This window comes from Callorhinus ursinus, unplaced genomic scaffold (assembly GCF_003265705.2).
Source record: "Callorhinus ursinus isolate GAN/ISIS: 27379988/994484 unplaced genomic scaffold, GSC_fseal_2.0 scaffold31, whole genome shotgun sequence".
Lineage (NCBI taxonomy): Eukaryota > Metazoa > Chordata > Mammalia > Carnivora > Otariidae > Callorhinus > Callorhinus ursinus.
In genome coordinates, this window is record NW_027397093.1 from 9547374 (window position 1) to 9570637 (window position 23264).

General features: G+C 38.0%; 1 protein-coding gene across 1 annotated transcript in view; it reads right to left on the reverse strand.

The window, feature by feature from the left end:
- The window catches only part of LRMDA (leucine rich melanocyte differentiation associated), a 1074443-nt gene that overhangs the window by 190756 nt on the left and 860423 nt on the right, over window positions 1-23264 (reverse strand). The window lies entirely within an intron of this gene.

The window sequence follows — 23264 nt, forward strand, 5'->3', positions numbered from 1 at the left end:
GCTGTGAACAAGTACCTGTTAAACTGAGTTGCATTTTAAGAACAGCATTCCATTGCCAGTGATGATTTTGTTTCAGAAAATTATCAAAAGGCTGTATTCACCACTCATTTCACCCAAATTAAGCCCATGGGTCTCTACACTTGAAGTGCTAGTTAGGAAGCAGAGGATCAGAAAGCAGCTGCTTACTTTCAACAAAGAAGAGATTGCATTTCAGCAATGGATTGCAGGATTTCACGTATTAGTCACTAGTGACTCCTGGACAAACCCTTTGGTCTTATCAGGAATAAAAAGTAACCAAGAGACATGTCAAATATCAATTTCCAATTACTCCTCTGTAACGCATTTCTGCCACTTGGGAAAACTCCCAAGGGATCTGTTGCCCCTTATCAGCTCAGATCGGGCTTACCTTTCAAATAGGTAACACTCGGCCGCACCCAGTTCAGCCTCAATATTACAATGTCCTTCTCTGACACTCACATTCTCTTGTGAAGTCTTCAATATTGGCTTACAGTGTCACCGGAGACCTGGCCCAAATGTGGAAGTCCTCCTGATATTATACCCTGAACCATCTGCACTGGAGTGGGATGGGGATAACAAACACCGGCAGTGAGCTGTTGTCACTAAGGTTTCCTAAGCCTTAACTTGCACTGAGATGCTGAATGTGGGCACAAAGACTCATGCAGCACCTTTGCATCATCAACTCCAGCCAAATGGGAAAGAAATAAGAGAGTCTTAACTTTGATACTCAAAACACAGAACAGCATTTCTACCCTCCAGATCACAGAAAGCAGGCCACAAACTAATTGAAAAAATCTTTGGTATTAGGGATGTTAAGACTGAGGATCTGCAAAAAACCAGAAATCACATGTCCCTTTTATTACAAAGTAATGGGAAAGAATTTGGAAAAACCAGGAAACATCTCTGGGTTCATAAATCAGCCCAGTTGGAGGGAAATGCAAATGGCCAGCACCTGGAATGAGCCTTCATCTGGAGCCCGGAGAGCAGCTAGGCTGTTCACTGTGATTAATGACTTGAGTGAAAGGTCTCAGTTGAGGCTGAACAATTAACTTGTTCTCCCCACATCTCAGAACTCTCCACAGCATAACTATGTCTTCCCTGATTGTTCATATTTACTAAAATGCAAGCCAGTCTGGGAAGCTTCGAACATGTCATCGGACTATTTCTGACAATTGGGAGAGTCCTGGTGTTTGACAGGACTACTTTCATCAAATCATGTGTTGACTCTGCATGCACGTCTCAACCTTTCAGTTCCTTTTCAAGTTTAAGAACCATCTTATAAGAGGCAATGGCATTGGCCTCGATCTGTCGAAGAAAAAAAATTTCAGCTCAGAGGATTGCAAATGGACAGCATATGGCCTGGCTTGTTTCTGGTCATTCCCCAAAAAAAGTTCTTAGGGAATTGAATGTCCATGAGATTAATGGTTCCCTCCTGTCCTGCCTTTATCCTCTGGAATAGGTTTCTCTAATCTCTTTCAGACCCTCTCAAGCATTTACATTAAACCAATCATTCCTCCTGAATCTACAACCAAGACTCTGATATGACCTACTAGAACTTAAGGAAGTCTCCAAACCTCCCTCCCTTTCTCCTGGAGGTGAATTTGTAGATGGGAAAGAAAGACAGGCACCTCAGAACCTCATTTTGTATGTGGAAGTACCCAAGGAATCTGGTTTCTTCATTTGACCTTCTAAACCTATTTCATTTGTGACAAACGGACGTACGCAAAGTGGATACGGCCCCACACGTAGTAGGATTGGAAGGGTACTGAGTGGCTTGGCTAAGAACATCCACCCCACTGGCCTGCCATAAGAGCTAATCCTTTACCTCCCCTTTGCAACCGCATCCACAACTACTTTTGTCAGTGAAGGCATCCTGCCTCCAGAAAATACAAAGATACATCAAAAACAATAGTAACAACAATGATAACAATAATAGAAGCAGGAACAACAATAACATGTATATAGTAGTTACTATGGGCTACAAACTCTCTAAAACACTTCCCTTATATCAACTCATATGATCCTCACAACAACGCTACTAAGATAGGTGTTGCTATTATATCCAATTTACAGAGAGAGAGAGAATAGCCAAGTAACTTACCCAAGATCACAAAGCCAGGAAGTGGCAAAGCCAGGATTCAAACACAGGTCTCAGACTGAAGCTCTTCATGCTACCCTATAAAACCCTATATTGTAACTATGCTCTCTAGAAATATTGGTCCCCACCTGCAACTGCTGATGAGATTAGAGAAGCAACCCTTCCAGCACAGCACCCACTTAGGAGTCGGGCTTGGTAAGTCCTGTTTCTGCTACTCAGTGTGTAACTTCAAATGAGTTCTGAATCACTGAGCTTTAGTTGTTCTCATCTGTAAAATCAGTAATGTACTAAGACCTACCTTATAAGGTTTTTGTGAGAATTGGTGAGATAATGCATATGCAGGACAGTACAGTGCCTAGAACATGGGCACTGTAATAATCATAGTTATGGTTATTATTAATCTGATTAGCTAATACTAACTAAAGCAGCTGGAGAAGATGAGCAGAAATGATCACAGCTTGGAATGTAGATATGAAAAAGCAGATCAGTGTGGTGACCCAAAGAGACTAGGATACTAGGATAGTAAGAAGTACTGGTAAGGGACACCTACGTTCCTGGTCTGACCCAATTTACACAGCCTCTAGGTTAGCTTATCTCCACGAAAGAAAAAAATTCTAATTTTAAAAATATACTACATCAAGAAAAAACAAAAAGATGTCCAGATTGGGAGAATTAGAATATTCTCCCTGAAATTCCTGGTGCAAAAGCGAGACAGTGAGTCATCCTTCACAGCCTCCTATGGCTGCTCCAGCATCAAGCTTGGAGCTGCATCCTTCATTCTGCATTTGCTACTTGCTCCTGCCGACCCCTGACACATCACATTCTTTGCATCAATAAGGACTGGTGCCAGAACACACTAAATTGCCTTTGACTACATTTAACTGATCTAGTATTTTTTTATGATTCTTTCTTGTTGTACCATTTTTCACTTTTGACTTTATAAATCTCTGCTGACTTTAAATAAAGCATTGCCAGACTACCCAAGGTGGTTTTTAATAGAGATTTAGGGGCTAGGTTGTGCTGTGGTTTGGATTCAGATTCTACTCCAGCAACAAGGGGAAATTAACTAGGTGGTTTCATCTCAAGTGCCCATTTATACTCAGAATGGACAGTTTATCTTCTTCTAAGCCTTGTAATCATGACACTATAAAGTGAGTTTCAAGAAATTAAAAATTAGGTGGCAATAGCTTCTCCACCACAGAACCACAACACAGTGTCCCTGTAAGCCCAGATGACTGGGATATACAAAGACAGCAGGGGAATCACTTGCTGAGTGACAGGGAGGAATTTAACCACATCATGTTCTATGCCAAAGACAATGCTTGTTCTCCTTAAGTTGGGGAACTCAAATGACCCTACACCAGCTATGTCAGCCTACCTCCAGACCCTCCTCCTTCCTCTGTGCTGTCCCTAGTCCCCACTGTCTTCTGCTCAAATGAAACACTGGAAGCCAGTTAGCCTTTACTCACTGGGAAAGGTGACCTGACTAGCAAAAAACCTGAGTCAGATAAGCAGTCAGTCCCAAAAACTGACATGTCATTTTTTAGAGAGAATAATCTTAAGTTAACTATATCTTGAAAATATTAAATTAAATTAAATTAAATTAAATTAAAAAATAACTCCATATGATTTTGGCTTTGTCTTGCTTTTCATGATCATGCAATGCTTGCTTCATTACAAAGGGGATAGACATCACAGGTAAAGCACTGAGAACAAAAGTTTTAAAAAATATCTGTATACCTATCACCAAGCTTACAAATAAACAAATCTCTTCAGTTGTTCCTCTCAGATTGGATTTCTTTGCCTCCCCTTACCACCAGTGGTAAATGCAACCTTGAACTTCGAGCTTTTCATTCTATGGTTTTCTTCCTCGTTTGCCACCTATGAAATGACCCTTTTAAAATATTGTTTTAATTGACATTTTTGAACTTTATATAAATGATCTCATTCAGTGAGTTTCCTTCTCTCCTTATTTTACAGATTCATCCATGTTGAATGTTACTCAACTTTATTTAATAAACTATTTGGGTTGTTTCCAGTTTTTCTGTCTGTTTTGTTTTCTTTTGTTTTGCTATTAGTGATAATGGTGTGAATATAGTTCACATTGATCTGAACATGTTCAATAGTTTGTCTTGGGTTAGTGTCCTGGGAAGAAAATTATGAAATTTTAGGGTTTGCATATATTCAAATTCACTACATAGTAACAAATTTTGTTCCACGGTACATATGCTAATTCATACTTCCACCAAAACAGCTTTTGAGTTTCTATTGCTCTACAGCTTTGCCAGCACTTGGTACTGCCAGATTTTTAAATTTTGCTGAACCAGTAAGTACAAAATGTATCTAGTGGTTTTAAGTTACATTTCCACATTTAATTTTGTATAGATCATCACTGAGCGATTTTTAGGGAGTTTAAAAAGAAATTCTTTTTTCAAAATAAGCATGAAATGCAGTGTTTATATTGAGTAGGTGTGATTTTATGGCTACACAGAAAGATGCCATGTACATATGGGGCACCTGGGTAGCTCAGTGGGTTAAGCATCTGTCTCTTGGTTTCAGATCAGGTCATGATCTCATGGGTCATAAGATCGAGCCCCACATCAGGCTCCATGCTCAGCAGGGAGTCTGCTTGAGATTCTCTCCGTCTGCCCCTCCCCCCACTAGCACACGCTCTCTCCCTAAAATAAATATTTTTTTAAAAAGAAAGAGACCATGTACATAGACATATAAGAATGTCTATGCTACCCAGAGCAATCTATACCTTCAATGCCATCCCGATCGAAATTCCAATGACATTTCTCAAAGTGCTGGAACAAACAATCCTAAAATTTGTATGGAATCAGAAAAGACCCCAAATTGCCAAGGGAATGCTGAAAAAGAAAAACAAAGCTGGGGGCATCGCGTTGCCCAATTTCAAGCTATATTACAAGGCAGTGACCACCAAGACAGCATGGTACTGGCACAAAAACAGACATATAGACCAATGGAACAGAATAGAGAGCCCAGATATGGACCCTCAACTCTATGGTCAAATAATCTTCAACAAAGCAGGAAAAAATATGCAATGGAAAAAAGACAGTCTCTTCAATAAATGGTGCTGGGAAAATTGGACAGCCACATGCAGAAGAATGAAACTCGACCATTCTCTAACACCATACACAAAGATAAACTCAAAATGGATGAAAGACCTCAATGTAAGACAGGAATCCATCAAAATCCTAGAGGAGAACATAGGCAGTAACCTCTCTGACGTTGGCCACAGCAACTTCTTTCAAGATACATCTCCAAAAACTAGTGAAACAAAAGCAAAAATGAACTTTTGGGACTTTATCAAGATAAAAACCTTCTGCACAGCAAAGGAAACAGTCAACAAAACAAAGAGGCAACCCACAGAATGGGAGAAGATATTTGCAAATGACACTACAGATAAAGGGCTGGTATCCAAGATCCATAAAGAACCTCTCAAACTCAACACCCAAAAAAACAAATAATCAAGTCAAAGAATGGGCAGAGTCATGAACAGACACTTCTCCAAAGAAGACATACAAATGGCTAAGAGACACAAGAAAAAGTGTTCATCATCATTAGCCATCAGGGAAATTCACATCAAAACCACATTAAGACACCACCTTACACCAGTTAGAATGGCCAAAATGGACAGGGCAAGAAACAACAAATGTTGGAGAGGGTGTGGAGAAAGGGGAATCCTCCTACACTGTTGGTGGGAATGCAAGTTGGTACAGTCACTTTGGAAAACAGTGTGGAGGTTCCTCAAAAAATTAAAAATAGAACTACCCTATGACCCAGCAATTGCACTCCTGGGTATTTACCCCAAAGACACAGATGTAGTGAAAAGAAGGGCCATATGCACCCCAATGTTCATAGCAGCAATGTCTGCAATAGCCAAACTGTGGAAAGAGCCGAGATGCCCTTCAACAGATGAATGGATAAAGAAGATATAGTCCATATATGCAATGAAATTTACTCAGGCATCAGAAAGGATGAAAACCCAACTTTCACATCAACATGGATGGGACTGGAGGAGATTATGCTAAGTGAAATAAGTCAAGGAGAGAGGGTCAATTATCATATGGTTTCACTTATTTGTGTAACATAAGGAATAACATGGAGGACATTAGGAGAAGGAAGGGAAAAATGAAGGGAAGGAAATCGGATGGAGAGATGAACCATGAAAGACGATGGACTCTGAGAAACAAACAGGGTTTTAGAGGGGAGGAGGGTGGGGGGATGGGTTAGCCCGGTGATGCGTATTAAGGAGGGCACGTACTGCATGGAGCACTGGGTGTTATATGAAAACAATGAATCGTGGAACACTACATCAAAAACTAATGATGTACTGTATGGTGACTAACATAACATAAAAAAAAAAGAATGAATATGCCTATTTCTCTATCTGCTATCATACTTACAGCAGGACTGCCAAGCTAGAGCCCATAGAACAAATCTGGCCCACTACCTGCTTTTGTAAATAACTTTTTATTGGGACGTAGCTATGCTTATTTGCTTATGTATTACCTTTAGAATATTTTCACCCGACAGTGACAGAGTTGAGTAGTCACAATGAGGACCACCTGGCTTGCAGAGCCTAAAATACTCTCGGGCCCTTTACAGTAAAAGTTTGCTGACCCATAACTTAGAGCATCTCTACTTGTATGCATAGATGCTCACATTCAATGTGTCACCTCGAATCTGTTCCTTCCCAAAGGCCATTCCTCTAAAATGGCTTTACCTTCTACAGTTATTCAGGCTAAAAGCCTGACAGTCACCTCCTGCTCTTGCCTCCCAGTCACTGTTTACAGCTAATTCGTGAATACCTTCCAAGTATTCAATCTTCTCCTCCACACCAGTCCTGTGACGTTCCCTTCTCTACAACCATGGCTGGCGCTTTGGTCAAGCTTTACACACTGACTTAGGCAACCCTTCACCCAGTCACCCCGTCCTTGGTGCCCCCAAGTTTCACAGCACTGGGAACACTTTACCACATTTATTTGTTTGAGTTTCTGTTATCTCCACCTCAACTGTACATTTTTTAAGAGGAGGGCAGACAAGACTTGGGAAAAGGGCTTCCTTGTCAGTATCATTTAACATAGTGGTCCTCGAATTGTTGTACGGGGAGGAATCACCAGAAGAGCTCCTGAAAACTAACAGATGCCAGGGTGTCACCCCAGGCCCACTGAATCAGGAAGCCCCGGAGGTAGGTGCTCAAGCATCTTCACGTGACGGATGCTCCCTGGGAGATTCTTAGGTAGGCTTGAGAAGCACATATCTAATCAAAGCTTCCTGAATACTCCCCTTAGTTCTATTCCACTCTACCACATTGCCCATGATGGGTAGCTAACACTGCGTAGGATTCCCCCCACACCTTTGCTTGGAAACCAGAGCTTCCCTAAGTTTCTCCACACTCCTTCATTGGCCCAGAGTAAGCCTGATTTGAGAGAAAAATTGTATCCTTTATTTAGGGCTGAATTCTGATCTTCAATCACTGTTTTTCATTGAATTGGTAGTATTCCTAGTTAATGATGGGAATTACCTCCTACACTGTGCAACTTCTCTTGCTCAGCATATTAAAAAATATGAATCTCCTGTTATAACTTAGTACTGTTTCCTTGTATATACCATACTACTTAGTACCTGCCTAAGGGAAGACATGTGAACATTTGTACAATGTATACAAGAATGTGGGTTTTTTTGAAAATTTTTACTACCTTCATTTTCAACATACTACAGATTTAATATGTAAAAAAACAAATGTTAATAGAAGGGTTAGACCAAAGACAATACCAATAAGATGCTGTTAGTATTTATTAGACATTTTTCTTATTAGACTTAATTTTTTCCTAAATTGCATGTGACCCAATATCATTATGCTGGTGGATAATATAACAAAACAAAATTACCAGTCCATTTTACTCAAGGATAAAGCCTAAGCTTCCTCGGATTTTATAACAACAAGCATAGCACAAATTTAAGAAATTTTTCCAGTGCTGCACTCAGTGATTTTTAGGGGTCTATTTTCCCCAGAGGCATGTAAGTACTAAAATTGCATTGGATTGCGTTTTGCTCTCAGCGGGTGAGAAAGTGCACAGTCAATGGGTTATTTGCCATTCTTTATTTCCATTTTATGCAGTCACACGGAGGTATGTCTCAGGTGGTTGTTGAAGTTTACTAGACACTCAGGAGCCATCTTGTGCTTTCTCTAAATGACACTTATAATCTATAACCAAAGGGGTTGTCTATGAAGCCATTGGTGCAGTATACCTAAACTCTGCTTGTGTGAATTCAGGTTACAGAGACCAGATCTTTTGCTATGAGATTCCAATAGGGGGGAAATTGCATCCATGTATCTGAACAATATCTATAGGTCTCCAGAGATACCAGGTCTGATTTAGGTGCTGATAATGACAGAACATTTGAAATCAGTAGATAGGGGATAAAGGCCTTCAGGATACGCAGATCAATTAATAACAAAGGGGCTATGCAAAAATCACACCTGTGATTTTGCTATACCTTTATTTTTCTATAATAAAAGCACTAAATTCTGTAAATGCAGTGTTAGTCTGCTTTCTTTCAACTGGATAGCTCCAATTAACCATCATTGTCATGCTTCACTAGGGCTCTGATCACTGATGCTCTTAACAGGATTCCTGAAATATTGAAAAAGCCAGAAGTGCTTTCTTGGATCAAGAAAAATTAAAATTCATTCAGTGTGGTTCTATTGTTAAGTGTATGTTATTGGGGGGCAGCTTGGAACAGAGGAAAGAACACAGACCTCGGCATTAGAACCTGGTTTCGAACCTCACAAAGGACACATAGTAGCCCTGGGACCTTGGGTAAACCACATAATATCTCTCTAAGCTTCAATTTCCTCATAAATAAAATGGGGATAATATCCAGCTTCAGGAGATATTTCTAAGATTAAATGAGACCACGAACATATGTAAAATACCAGCACAGCATCTAGCTCTAAATAAATCACTCAATAAATAGCAGCTATTATTAATATTAATATCTTCCTTCCCATTTTCAGTAAATCAGTGAGCCATGCAATATATGAAGTACCTCTTTACTTTTTCTCTGTATCTTTATTTACTAGAATATTTGATTCCTATAAATATCCCATCCTGCAACAATGACAGAGTATAGAAATTCTACTGTGGATTTTCAATACTGGATTATTTAAATTTGAAGAAGCAAAGGAACATTTTCAAAGAAACTATTTCTTTATCACAGTCTTTGAGAAAACAAAGTTTCAAAGTCTCTACATGGTTACAAATCACCCAAAGCTCCCACCCTCTTTGGATCTTTTATTATTTTTACTAATACTATTACTTAAGTAAAATATTAGCATATTTTAAGAAAAATTCAGATACTGAAAAAGCTAGTCTTTTTGCCCTTCTTCTACTCTTTACCACTCCAATCTGGTTATTGCCCAAAAGTTACTACTGTAGGGGTTTTGTGTCCATCCTTTAAAAATTGTTTCTATGCATTTGTACACACATGCGTGTGTTTCTGTGTATGTGCGTGTGTGAGAGATTTTGTGCTTGTAAATACATACATTCTATGACAGTGTACAAATGTTTTAGACTCAAATGTTTTTTGCTCAAAAATATGTCCTGAAGCCATTCTGTGTTAAAATCTTATTTACTTTTTTTTTTTTAATTTACCTTTTTAAAAACTGTTATATAGCATTCAATATCATGATTTACCATATTTTAACCATTCCTTTCCTGACAGGCATATAATTTGTCTTTGCATCTTTTTTTTTCACTACGAGAAAAACATTGCAATGAACATCATTCTGTACACTATCCTTTCGACATGTGTAACTAAGGTTATAGGCTATATGAATTTTATTTCAGCCTTTAAAAATATCCAATTTATTTTAAATCATGGTTAAAAGTTTAAAAGTAAATAGAAGTGTACAGTGAACCATCTTTCTCCCACCCTAGTCTTCCCATGTGCCTGGTTTACCCCATCCACAGGTAGTCACTATTATCATCCATCTTTTTTTAAACATGGATTCTTATTGTTCCACATTTTATGCATAAATAATAGTATGCTGTATATATTGTTCTGTACCTTGTTTTATTCCCTTAACGATATATACTGCATAGAATCACATATTAAGTATGTAGGAGCTTCCTAATTCTTTTGACAGAGTTACACAATATTCTACATATTGGATGTACCATAATTAATGATTCTCAACTGATAGCTCTTTTGCTATTTCAGTGGTTAGCTATCACATTTACTCTATAATAAATACTATCGTATATATGTCATTTTATATATGCAATCATTTCTAGGAATACAATTGCTGATCTGTTTTTATACTAGGCTGTTAATCATTTTATTACTGATTTCTGTGAACACTTCATATATACGAAATAAAATCGGGGGGGTGGAGCAAGATGGCAGAGGAGTAGGAGACCTGGATTTCGTCTGGTCTCAGGAATTCAGCTGAATAGGGATCAAACCATTCTGAACACCTAGGAACTCAACAGGAGATCGAAGATAAGAATAGTAACAACACTCCGAACAGAAAAGCAACCACTTTCTGGAAGGTAGGACGTGCGAAGTGAATCCGAGGCGATATTCAGGAGGATAGACGGCGGGGGAGGGGGCCTCAGTCGGCCGCTTCTGGCAAGTGATAGAGCCGCAGAGCACAAAATCTGAACTTTTAGAAGTCGGTTCCGCGGAGGGACGTCGCTCCAGTGGCTAAGCAGGGGGTGGAATCCTCCCAGGACAGTGTGGTCTCAGGACCCTCAGGGTCACAGAAAGACCAGGGGTGCCTGAGTGCGGCAGAGCCCCCAGGGATTGGAGCGGGAAAGCCGGCTGCAGAGACGGAGCCGAGGCGCGGGCTCTCAGCTCGGGGTGGCCATAAAGTGTGATCCGCGGCCCAGTCGGGCTACTGCTCCTCCAGCAGGGACCCAACAAGTGGCAGATCCGGGGAGACTCCCCTTCCTCCCCTGGGAGGAGCGGTGTGGAAGCGCACCGCAGGGATCTGCTGGGTTTGGAGACTCCACACGGGGTCAGGTGCCAGACATATAAACGCTCGATCATAGGCCGGGTGAGCACGGAGTGCGGCCAGAGACCGGGGAGACGGGAGCGACTGCTTTTCTCTGGGGGTGCACTGAGGAGCGGGGCCCCGCGTTCTCAGCTCCTCCGGGCGGAGAGTGGGAGGCCACCATTTTCACCCTGGTCCTCCAAAGCTGTACCGAGAGCTTGCAGGGAACAAAAACTCCTGAGAGCAAACCCAAGCAGCTTGCTTAGCCGGGACTCACAAGGGCGGGGCAATTCCGCCTCCAGCAAAGACATTTGGGAACCACGGCAACAGGCCCCTCCCCTAGAAGATCAGCACAAACAGCCAGCCAGCCAAGACCAAGTTTACCAATCAAGGAGAATGGGAGAACTCCAGCTCTAGGGGAATACTGCACATAGAATTCATGACTTTTTTACCATAATTCATTAGTTTTTCAAAGTTAATTTTTTTAACAGTTTTTTTTTTCAATTTTTCTTTTTCCCTTTTTCAAAAAACATCTTATCAATACCTTTTTTAATTTTTTTTTATTTTTCATTTTTAGAGTCATATTTTTATCCCTTCATAGTAGTTACCCTTACTTTTGGCATATATATATATAAGTTGTTCTCTCTTTAAAATTTTGAGATACAATTTCTGCTAACAGATCAAAATACACCCTAAAACACTAGTATATGGCTTTGTTCTAGTCTCCTGCCTGATCACATTCTCTCCCTTTTTTTTTTTCTTTTCCTTTTTAAATCTTCTTCTTTCTTTTTAAAAACAACTTCTTATCTTATCAAGTCCTTTTATAAAATCTTTTATAATTTTCATTTTTACAGTCATCTGCCATCCCTTCATTGTATCAACCCTTATTTTGTACATATATAATTCTTTCTTCCTTTAAAATTTTAGCAGGCACTTTCTTCTAACACACCAAAATATGCCCAAAAGCTAGTGTGTGGCACTGATCTATGCACTAGCCTGATCATATTTGATCATATTCTGGTTTTTTTTTGTTTTGTTTTGTTCTGTTTTGGTTTGTTTTTATCTTTTTCTTTTTCCTTTTTTTTTTTTTTCCTCTTCTTTCTTTCCCTTTCTTGTCCCCTGGTTTCAGGTCTTTTCTGATTTCTATAGAGTATATTTGCTGGAGACGTTGTTAACCTGTTAGCATTCTGTTCTCTCATTCATTGGTTCTCCTCTGGACAAAATGACAAGACGAAAAAAATCACCTCAGCAAAAAGAATAAGAGGTAGTACCGTCTGTCAGGGACCTACTCAATACTGACATTAGTAGGATGTCGGACCTAGAGTTCAGAATCATGACTTTAAAGATACTAGCTGGGCTTGAAAAAAGTGTGGAAGTTATTAGAGAAACCCTTTCTGGAGAAATAAAAGAACTAAAATCTAACCAAGTCGAAATCAAAAAGGCTATTCATGAGGTGCAATAAAAAATGGGGGCACTAACTGCTAGGATAAATGAGGCAGAAGAGAGAATCAGCGATATAGAAGACCAAATGATGGAAAATAAAGAGGCTGAGAAAAAGAGAGAGAAACAACTACAGGATCACGAGGGCAGAATTCGAGAGATAAGCCATACCATAAGACGAAACAACATTAGAATAATTGGGATCCCAGAAGAAGAAGAAAGAGAGAGAGGGGCAGAAGGTATATTGGAGCGAATTATAGCAGAGAACTTCCCTAATGTGGGGAAGGAAACAGGCATCAAAATCCACAAGGCACAGAGAACCCCTCTCAAAATCAATAAAAATAGGTCAACACCCCAACATCTAATAGTAAAACTTACAAGTCTCAGAGACAAAGAGAAAATGCTGAAAGCAGCTCAGGAGAAGAGATATGTAACATTCAATGGTAGAAAGATTAGAATGGCAACAGACCTATCCACAGAGACCTGGCAGGCCAGAAAGGACTGGCATGATATCTTCAGAGCACTAAATGAGAAAAATATGCAGCCAAGAACTATATCCAGCTAGGCTATCATTGAAAATAGAAGGAAAGATAAAAAGCTTCCAGGACAAACAAAAACTAAAGGAATTTGCAAACAGAAAACCAGCCCTACAAGAAATATTGAAAGAGGTCCTCTAAGCAAAAAGAGAGCCTAAAAGCAGCATAGATCAGAAAGGAACACAGACGATATACAGTCACAGTCACCTTACAGGCAATACACTGGCACTAAATTCATACCTTTCAATAGTTACCCTGAATGTAAATGGGCTAAATGCCCCAATCAAAAGACATAGGCTATCAGATTGGATTAAAAACCAAGACCCATCAATATGCTGTCTGCAAGAGACTCATTTTAGACCCAAAGACACCCCCACATTGAAAGTGAGGGGGGGGAAACCATTTACCATGCTAATGGACACCAAAAGAAAGCTGGGGTGGCAATCCTTATATCAGACAAATTAGATTTAAAACAAAGACTGTAATAAGAGATGAAGAAGGACACTGTATTCTACTTAAAGGATCTATCCAACAGGAAGATCTAACAATTGTAAATATCTGTGCCCCTAACATGGGAGCAGCCAATTATATAAGGCAATTAATAACAAAAGCAAAGAAACATATTGACAAAATACAATAATACTGGGGGACTTGAACACCCCCCTGACTGAAATGGACAGATCATCTAAGCAAAAGATCAACAAGGAAATAAAGACTTTAAATGAAACACTGGACCAAATGGACTTTACAGACATATTCAGAACATTCCATCCCAAAGCAACAGAATACACATTCTTCTCTAGTGCCCATGGAACATTCTCCAGAATTGATTACATCCTCGGTCACAAATCAGGTCTCAACCAGTACCAAAAGATTGCGGTCATTCCCTTCATGTTTTCAGACCACAATGCTTTGAAACTAGAACTCAATCACAAGAGGAAAGTCGGAAAGAGCTCAAATACATGGAGGCTAAAGAGCATCCTACTAAAGAATGAATGGGTCAACCAGGAAATTAAAGAAGAATTAAACAAATTCATGGAAACCAATGAAAATGAAAACACAACTGTTCAAAATCTTTGAGATACAGCAAAGGCAGTCCTGAGAGGAAAGTATATAGCAATACAAGCCTTTCTCAAGAAACAAGAAAGGTCTCAAATACACAACCTAACCCTACACCTAAAGGAGCTGGAGAAAGAACAGCAAATGGAGCCTAAACCCAGCAGGAGAAGAGAAATAATAAAGATCAGAACAGAAATCAATGAACTAGAAACCAAAAGAACAGTAGAAGAGATCAACGAAACTAGGAGCTGATTCTTTGAAAGAATTAACAAGATTGATAAACCCCTGGCCAGACTTATCCAAAAGAAAAGAGAAATGACCCAAATTAACAAAATCAGGAATGAAAGAGGAGAGATCACAACCAACACCAAAGAAATACAAACAATTATAAGAACATATTATGAGCAACTCTATGCCAGCAAATTAGATAACCTGGAAGAAATGGGTGCATTCCTAGAGATGTATCAACTACCAAAATTGAACCAGGAAGAAATAGAAAATCTGAACAGACCCCTAACCACTAAGGATATGGAAGCAGTCATCAAAAATCTCCCAACAAACAAAAGCCCAGGGCCAGATGCCTTCCCAGGGGAATCCTATCAGACATTTAAAGAAGAATTAATACCTATTCTCCTAAACTGTTCCAAAAAATAGATATGGAAGGAAAACTTCCAAACTCATTTTATGAGGCCACCATTCCCTTGATCCCAAAACCAGACAAAGACCCCATCAAAAAGGAGAATTACAGACCAATATCTTTGATGAACATGGATGCAAAAATTCTCACCAAAGTACTAGCCAATAGGATCCAACAGTACATTAAAAGGATTATTCACCATGACCAAGTGGGATTTATCCCTGGGCTGCAAGACTGGTTCAACATCCGCAAATCAATCAACGTGATACAATACATTAACAAAAGAAAGAACAAGAATCATATGATCCTCTCAATAGATGCAGAAAAAGCATTTGACAAAGTACAGCAACCATTCTTGATCAAAACTCTTCAGAGTATAGGGATAGAGGGTACATACCTCAATATCATAAAAGCCATCTATGAAAAACCTACAGCGAATATCATTCTCAATGGGGAAAAGCTGAGAGCTTTTCCCCTAAGGTCAGGAACACGGCAGGGATGGCCACTCTCACCACTGCTATTCAACATAGTATTAGAAGTCCTAGCCACAGCAATCAGACAACAAAAAGAAATTAAAGGCATCCAAATCGGCAAAGAGGAAGTCAAACTCCCACTCTTTGCAGATGATATGATACTGTATGTGGAAAACCCAAAAGACTCCACCCCAAAACTGCTAGAACTCCTACAGGAATTCAGTCAAGTAGCAGGCTATAAAATCAATGCACAGAAATCAGTGGCATTCCTATACACCAACAACAAGACAGAAGAGAGACAAATCAAGGAGTCGATCCCATTTACAATTGCACCCAAAACCGTAAGATACCTAGGAATAAATTTAACCAAAGAGGCAAAGGATCTGTACTCAGAAAACTATAAAATACTCATGAAAGAAATTGAAGAAGACACAAAGAAGTGGAAAGACGTTCCATGCTCATGGATTGGAAGAACAAGCATTGTGAAGATGTCAGTGCTACCTAGAGCAATCTACACATTCAATGCAATCCCCATCAAAATACCATCCACCTTTTTCAAAGAAATGGAACAAATAATCCTAAAATTTGTATGGAACCAGAAGAGACCCCGAATAGCTAGAGGAATATTGAAAAAGAAAAGCAAAGCTTGCGGCATCACAATTCCGGACTTCCAGCTCTATTACAAAGCTGTTATCATCAAGACAGTATGGTACTGGCACAAAAACAGACACATAGATCAATGGAACAGAATAGAGAGCCCAGAAATGGACCCTCAACTCTATGGTCAACTAATATTTGACAAAGCAGGGCAGAATGTCCAATGGAAAAAAGACAGTCTCTTCAACAAATGGTGTTGGGAAAATTGGACAGCCACATGCAGAGGAATGACACTGGACCATTTCCTTACACCACAGACAAAAATAGACTCCAAATGGTTGAAAGACCTAAACGTGAGACAGGAGTCCATCAAAATCCTAAAGGAGAACACAGGCAGCAACCTCTTCGACCTCAGCCACAGCAAGTTCTTCCTAGAAACATGGCCAAAGGCAAGGGAAGCCAGGGCAAAAATGAACTATTGGGACTTGATCAAGATAAAAAGCTTTTGCACAGCAAAAGAAACAGTCCACAAAACCAAAAGACAACCGACAGAATGGGAGAAAATATTTGCAAATGACGTATCAGATAAAGGGCTAGTATCCAAAATCTATAAAGAGCTTATCAAACTCTACACCCAAAGAACAAATAATCCAATCAAGAAATGGGCAGAAGACATCAACAGACGTTTTTCCAAAGAAGACATCCAAATGGCCAACAGACACATGAAAAAGTGCTCAACATCGCTCGGCATCAGGGAAATCCAAACCAAAACCTCAATGAGATACCACCTCAGACCAGTCAGAATGGCTAGAATTAGCAAGTCAGGAAACGACAGATGTTGGCGGGGATGCGGAGAAAGGGGAACCCTCCTACACTGTTGGTGGGAATGCAAGCTGGTGCAACCCCTCTGGAAAACAGTATGGAGGTTCCTCAAACAGTTGAAAATAGAGCTACCATCCGATCCAGCAATTGCACTACTGGGTATTTACCCCAAAGATACAAATGTAGGGATCCGAAGGGGTACGTGCACCCCGATGTTTATAGCAGCAATGTACACAATAGCCAAACTGTGGAAAGAGCCAAGATGTCCATCGACAGATGAATGGATAAAGAAGCAGTGGTATATATACACAATGGAATATTATGTAGCCATCAAAAGGAATGAGATCTTGCCATTTGCAACTACGTGGATAGAACTGGAGGGTGTTATGCTTAGTGAAATAAGTCAATCAGAGAAAGACATGTATCATATGACCTCACTGATATGAGGAATTCTCAATTTCAGGAAACAAACTGAGGGTTGCTGGAGTGGTGGGGGGGTGGGAGGGATGGGGTTGCTGGGTGATAGACATTGGGGAGGGTATGTGCTATGCTGAGCACTGTGAATTGTACAAGACTGATGAATCACGGATCTGTACTTCTGAAACAAATAATGCAATATATGTTAAGAAAAAAAAGGAAGAAGAAGATAGTAGGAGGGGAGGAATGAAGGGGAGTAAGTCGGAAGGGGAGACAAACCATTAGAGACGATGGACTCTGAAAAACAAACTGAGGGTTCTAGAGGGGGGGTGTGGGGATGGGTTAGCCTGGTGATGGGTATTAAAGAGGGCACATTCTGCGTTGAGCACTGAGTGTTATGCACAAACAATGAATCATGGAACACTACATCAAAAACTAATGATGTAATGTATGGTGATTAACATAACAATAAAAAATATTAAAAAAATAAGAAATAAAATCTATCATTGCCTGTGGTATAATTTCCAAATATTAAGTTCACTGTCTGACTTTGCTTAAAGTCTTTCCCTCCTTATGTAAAAGGTTTTAAAAAAAAAAACAAAATCAATAGGTTTTTAATAGGTTAAAATTTTTAATAGGTATGTGTTTTTAATATTTAAAAAGTATTTTAATAGGTTAAATTTTTTAATTTTTTGTTTTTTAAAAATACAGCTTTTGAATTGAGTTCTCAGTTTTCTTTAAGCACTTTTATGTTTTCTTCTTCATTTCCACTTAAATGTTAATCCATTTGTAATCTGTCCTGGTGTAAGGTATGAGATATGCATCTAATTTTTTTTTTCCAAATAGCTTCACATTTGCCCCAAGAACATATATTGAATAGCCCATCTCTTCCCTGCCAGTCTGAGATACCCCTTTATCATGTACTAAATCCCACATGACACTGATTCTCAATTTCCTATTCTATTCAATCAGTCTGTTTAGTGATCTGTTTGCCAGTACCACTTTGCTTTAATTATTGAGGCTTTGGAATGTAGTTGATATCCAGTAGAGCTAATTTCCCCCCTCATTATAATTCTTTTTCAGAATCATACCAGCTATTACTTTTGCTTATTTTCTCATCTAAACTTCAGGCTCACTTTTCCCAGTTTAAAAGGAATAAAAAAAAAAAAACTTTGGTAGTTTTATAGTTTCATAATGAATTTACATTTTAACAACAACAACAAAACAACAAAAAAAAACACTGACATATTTATGGTCTTGAGTTTTCCTATAATATGGTAGGTCTGGCCATAACTTCAAGCCTTCTTTTGTGTCCCAGAGGGTTTTAAAATTTTCTTCATGAAGATATTATATATTTTTGTTAATGTATGATTAAAATATTCCAAATTTATTATTTTTTATGTTGCTTCTGCAAATGGTGTCTTTCATTCAAAATACTCTCCAACTGTTTTTTTTTTTTTAATTTTATCCAACTGGTTTTTGTCCCACTAATTGTATATTAACTTTATGCTTTACTTCATTCCCTGAATTCTCTTGTTAGTCTTTCAGTTGGTTCTCTTGAGTTTCCAATTGTCAAATCAAATCAAATCATCTGTAAGCATGACAGTTTGGCCGTATGCTTTCCATTTTCATGTCTGTTGTTTCTTTCTCCTGTCTAATTACATTGGTTCGTTTTTCCAGTAAAACATTAAATAACAGTGGTGGTAATAGATAACTTATCTTGTCCTTACATTAATAAAAATACTTCTTATGTTTGCCCATTAAGTTTGCCATTGGCTTGTGGACTGAGATGGATGTGTTTTATCACATTAAGGACATATACATCTACTTTTATATGCTTTTTACCAAAATTCATTATTGAATTTGGCAAAGCTCTTTCAGCATCTATGCAATTATGGCTTTTGTCTTTAAATCTATTAAAAAGATTGAATAAATGGATATTTTAATATTGAAATTTCATTGCATACTTGGAATAAATCTCAGTTGGCCATGATGTTTTATTCTGCTGCTTAGGCTGCTAGATATTATTTAGAATTAATTTATTTAGGATTTTTGTACCTATATTCATAGCTGAGTATGTAGTTATTTTCTCTGTAATCCTTGTCAATTTTTCTGTAAATACTCTATGCACTTCATAAAAAGAATTTAGAAGTACTCCCTTATCTATGTTCTCAAACAGTTTAAATAGCTTTGGAATCACCCCTGTGGTATGCAGGAACCAGCTAACACCAACTCATAACAGTCAACTGTGCACATCTCTTCCCAACACCACAATGAGTGATGTCATATTGGTATTTGCAATCAGTCATGGTGGAAATATTGATGCCACAGAAGTTGGAAAACACTATAGATCAAGGCATTTTTATTTTTTATTATTATCCTCATCATCATTATCCTCAGCATCATTTGCATAGACCCAGTTGTTAAACATCTAACAGAATCATCTTCTTAACAAAATCACCTTCTATTCTAAAGTTTGGTAAAACCTCCCTTGTAAAACCACCTGGGCTTCACAGTTTTGTGTGGGGTTGTGAGAGGTCTTTATGTACTTTATTTGCCTATGGAAATCAATGTTTCAACTTTCTATCTCTTCTGGAGTCAGTTTACGGAAATTTCATTTTCTTAAAAAATTATCCACTTGATCTAGATTTTTAATATTTGCACAAAATTCAACAAAGTTGGTTCTTATGATCCTTCTAATTTTCTCTTCTGTGACTTTTCATTTTATGTTTTGTATATTTGTATTTTCTTTAATTTTCCTTGATTTTGTTTTTTTAAAAAAACAGCTCTTGAATTACTTATTACACTCTTTTGTTTTATAATTTATTTATATCTGTTTTTAGCTTTAATAATTAATCCCTTCTGCTTTCCTTTGGTTTACTTAGCTGAGTGTTTTTTGAGTCAGATGTTTCATTTATCTTTTGCATTCTTTTGCTTTTAATATATGTACTTAAATATATGTATGGTTTTCCTCTCAGAATGGTCTTAGATCTATTTCATAAGTTCTGACAGGTAATGACATCATTATCATATTTCTCTGGTTATTCTACAATTTGAGCTTGTATGTTATCTTTGACTTGAGATTTAAGAGTATTAAAATGTTTCTGAGTGGAAGGGCTTTTTGCAGTCCGATTTTGTTATCAAGTTTTAGTTTCATCATCTGGTGACCTGAGAGTTTTTATACTTCCTCTACTTCCTGAAATTCATTAAAATTTATATCTCAGTATATTATTATGGAAGGCTATATTTGCCAAAATTGATCAGAGCAGTATTTCTGGTCTCACATGCTCTTCTAGAACTTCGCTACTCCCCATCAAGAGGCAGAACTTATTTTTCCTTCCCTTAAACCTGAGCAGGACTTGTGGTGATTACCTTGATGAACAGAAGACAGTTAAAGTAATGCTACATAAATTCTGAGATACAGGTCATAAAAGACAATATGGCTTCTGTCTGGCTCTTACTCTCTCTTGGGAATCTTTTGCCCTTTGAACTCAGCCATTATGCGATGAGGAAGCCCAAACTTGCATATAAAGGAAGACCACATGGATGCCACATGGAGAGGAACTGAGGTCCCCAGCTGATAACCAGCATCAACCACCAAGCATAGGAGTGTGAATTCTCAGATGATTCTAGTTCCTAGACTTCAAATCTTCTATTGAGGTCCCAGACATTAAAGAGCAGAGATAAGTCATTCCCACTGTCCTCTCTCAGAATTCCTGACCCATAGAATCTTCAAACTTACTAAACCATTGTCCTGTGCCACTATATGACTTCTCTGTCTCTCATTTGATGCTCTTTTGCTTAAATTCTACCTTGTGATATTTAAACTGTAACCCCTGCTGTAATCCCTCTTCTATGCTTTTGTTTCAACTTTTCTGAGTCAATTTGTCTCTTTTTCTCTTATATAACACGGAGAATTGGATTTTGCCTTATGATTCAAACTGAAGGTATTTTAAACAGGTAAATAAAACACATTTACATTTTGTCCTAACACAAATATGATAGGTCTTAGTTATGTCATGTTATATTTCATATGGGCGGAGCTGAGTAGTTGTAACAGGTATCTTCTGTCTCTCAAAGCCTAAAACACTTCATATTTGATCCTTCATAGAAAATGTTTGCTAATCCTTGATGTAAATAATAATACTGACTGCAAATAATGTTCTATTTACCACAATCTTTATTGTTCCTTTTGGTTTTTGTTGTTATTGTTGCACATTTTATTGCTTAGGCTAGCATCTCCAGGGGAATGTGGACTAGTCCTTCCTTGCTTATTCAAGGACTATAATGGGAATATTTTTAACCCTCTGTTCTCTATGCAGGTTGCCATAAGTTTTTGGCAGATAATTTTAATCAAGTTAGAGAAGTTTCCATGTATTCCTTATTTGCTAAGAGATGTGGGTAAAAGTTGTTATTAAATGTCATGAGTTTTTTTCTTTTGCATCTATTAATATGACCACATATAATCTTTTTCTTTTTAATATGCCCATATGACAAGTTTACTGATAAATTCTAATAGTAAACTAACCTTTCAATTTTGACATAAATCCTAATTGGGCATGAAGTGGTATTTTTTATTACTACATCACTAAATCTTACTGTTAATTTCTCATGGAGGATACTTTTACCACATTTGTAAAAGAGATTGACCTACAGTTTCATTTTCATGTGTGTTCATTATCTTGTTTAGGTCAGTTATGGAATCCTAGTTAGATGAAATGAGAAATGTTCACTGTTCTTCGTTTTCTGGAATAAATTTAGAAAGTTTCTCCTCTTTGAGGGATATATGATTATTTTCTCTCAGTTTCTGCTATAGTCTTTTTCTCTATTTAGATTTATAGTCCTTCTTGAGACAATATTGGTAACTATAATTGCCTTAAAATTGCCTGTTTTAGATTTTAAAATTTATTGATAAAAACTCTAGAGTTTTCAATCTTCTTATTCCTAATGTTAGATGTTCATCTCTATTTCTTCTTTAAATTTGCTAGGTTCATCTTTAAAAAAATAAACTATTTGTTGGTACTATTGATAAAGTATATTGTACATTGTTTCTATTTTATTAAGTTTTAGTTTAATTCAGTCATTTCATATGTCATTGGGTTTCTTGTTGCTTAATTAGGATTTTTGGAAACCCAACCCATTTAAAAAATTTTTTTATTCCTTGTTTCATTTTTATATTTTCAAGGGAACAAAATCCTTTAATTACATTTTGGGCTACATCCCACAGTTTTTAATATACTATAGTGCTGTCACTTCCACTCACTTTTAAAGAATAATTTATGTTTATATTTCCTCATAAAACTAAAAGTTTCATTTATTTATAATTCTGTAAGGCTTTTTCTTTCCTTTACCCTGCCCATCCCCACCCCCCACCTCCAGAAGGTCTCCTTTTCTGAAGCTGATTTCTAAGCCTGCCAGTAGTTCCCTGCACTTATCAAAGTCCTGAAGCTGGTCCTACATTTTTTAACTCTCTTGCATCAAAGCTGTGATGAATCTCTTCAATCTTATCCTTTTATCTATCTCGCAGGGAATCTACATAGGTTCTGATCTTCCGTTCCAGTTAATTATTGGTGTTGGCTTTTTCTTTTCCCTATAGAAAGTAGAATCATATCATTTCTATCATTTCAGTTAATGCCTTAAAATGGTTTCCTGCCTAAGGGACAGTAAATGGCCTATAAGATGCTAAAGTTCTGGCTTCTCATATTGTTCTGACTTCATCTATGCTTCCCCTACCACATTCCTCCCCTGCTAGATTACTTACCCAGCTATACTGACCTCCTAGTTCTACTCTATGTATTTCAGGCATGCTCCTACTTCATAGCCTTGTACATGCCCCTTCTTCTGCTTAGATTACTTTTCTCTCAGATATTCTCCAGTTTCCATCTCTTACCGCCTTCAAGTTATTACTCCAATGCCACTTTCTCAGGGGTGATTCCTCTGGCTATCAAGTCTCAAATTACCAACACAAACTCCTTCCTCTCTTTTGCCTGCTTTTGTTTTCATCTTAGTATTTATTCTTAGTCTTCATCCTACTGTATGCTGCTTATATTTTTATCTTAATGATTCTTTCAGTAGAATGTAAGCTCTTTGAAGGCAAAGATTTTTGTCTGCTTTATTCATCACTCTATACCTAATGCTG